Source organism: Pteropus alecto, unplaced genomic scaffold (genome assembly GCF_000325575.1).
Source record: "Pteropus alecto unplaced genomic scaffold, ASM32557v1 scaffold20, whole genome shotgun sequence".
Classification (NCBI taxonomy): Eukaryota; Metazoa; Chordata; class Mammalia; order Chiroptera; family Pteropodidae; genus Pteropus; species Pteropus alecto.
The window spans coordinates 28,831,747-28,833,145 of record NW_006436298.1 but is presented as its reverse complement, the minus strand read 5'-3'; the positions used below and the strand labels follow the sequence as shown (position 1 = coordinate 28,833,145).

General features: G+C 35.0%; 1 pseudogene; it reads right to left on the bottom strand.

Annotated features, from left to right (window-relative positions):
- Positions 1 to 887: 887 nt before the first annotated feature.
- Positions 888 to 1,006, bottom strand: LOC112480688 (annotated as a pseudogene).
- Positions 1,007 to 1,399: the final 393 nt, after the last annotated feature.

Sequence of the window (1,399 nt, the reverse complement as noted above, 5' to 3'; positions counted from 1 at the left end):
TAATAAGAAACTGTATGCAATGCTGTTTTCTTGTTTTTTCTTAATATAGTATTCAATATTCAAATTCATACCCTGCTCCAATTTGCCTTTTCTAGAGCTTAACATACATAGACTATCTTATAAAGAATAAGTAATTTCTCTTCTGATTCCTGATTTATTAGAGAACCAAAACAGGAAAAACAGCTTGCTCTAAAAGCATATTTTATAATATGTTATTCTAAGATTTTTTAAATGTATCAAAGGTAAAATTTTTTTCAAGAAATGCATTATAATCGCACTGGGAAAGATCTAAGAGGAATATAATAGGACGTCACATTAAAGAGAAGTAACATTCTCTCTTTAAAGTAAAAAATAGTACTCATTACTGTGTGTTTGCAATTCCATAATGCTTTTCATCTAACTTTGAATGCTCAGAGTGTGATTATAATGGCGGCAAGTCTACCTAACAGACGAAAAAAGAAGGATGCTGTGAAAGTGAAAACACTGTATGCTTTTTGAGAAAATTTATTTTCACAGCACTAGTAACAAGACTTGGGAGTCTGGGTTTTGTTATTTTAGTTATAATAAAGTAGTTTTTCTTATTCTGCCTAATAACTTTCAGGAAATAAATGGGTCAACAAAAAATCAGATATTTAGATATTTATTCATCATGATAGCAACAATAGTAAAGTAGTGAATGCTCTCCTGTGACTTCTTTAACCTCCTGAGGAAATCTGGTTTCATGATTCATACTCAGTGTGAGCATAACACCAAGTCAGAAGAACTCTCGAGTTAACTTGCCCTCGATACTTTTTTTTTTTTTTCAGGCAAGGCAACCCTTGGTTGACCTCAAGGATTGCAAGGACCTTGTCAGTTTACAATCTCATATATTTTTTTTTTATTTTTTACGCCTACAGTACCTGGTCTTTTTAGGTGGTCTCCCATCCAAGTACTAACCAGGCCCGACCCTGCTTAGCTTCCGAGATCAGACAGGATCGGGCTTGTTCAGGGTGGCATGCCTGTAGACGTCCTCGGTATTTTTATTCAGAAGCCAGATCACATGGCTACTGTTTATGACAATAAAACTACCCTGGAATTGCATGTTTCAGACATCTTGCTTCTGTCTTCCTGGTATTAGATTTATAACGATGCCACATGGCCTTGAATTCTTCAACTTAACAGGTTTTACACATTACATAGGAATTGCCACACACATACATTTCTAGGCTCGGGGCTTTGCAAACAACAGTGGCCACGTCCTACCACACTAGTGAAAACTCACATTGTATCCACTATTTTATAAAGCACTTTTGTAGTCTATATAGTCTATATATAATGGTTTTACTTCGAAAATCACCCTCAATTAGCCCATCTACGGTGCTGGCATATAAATTAACAAAAAGCTCTTCTGAATAGATAC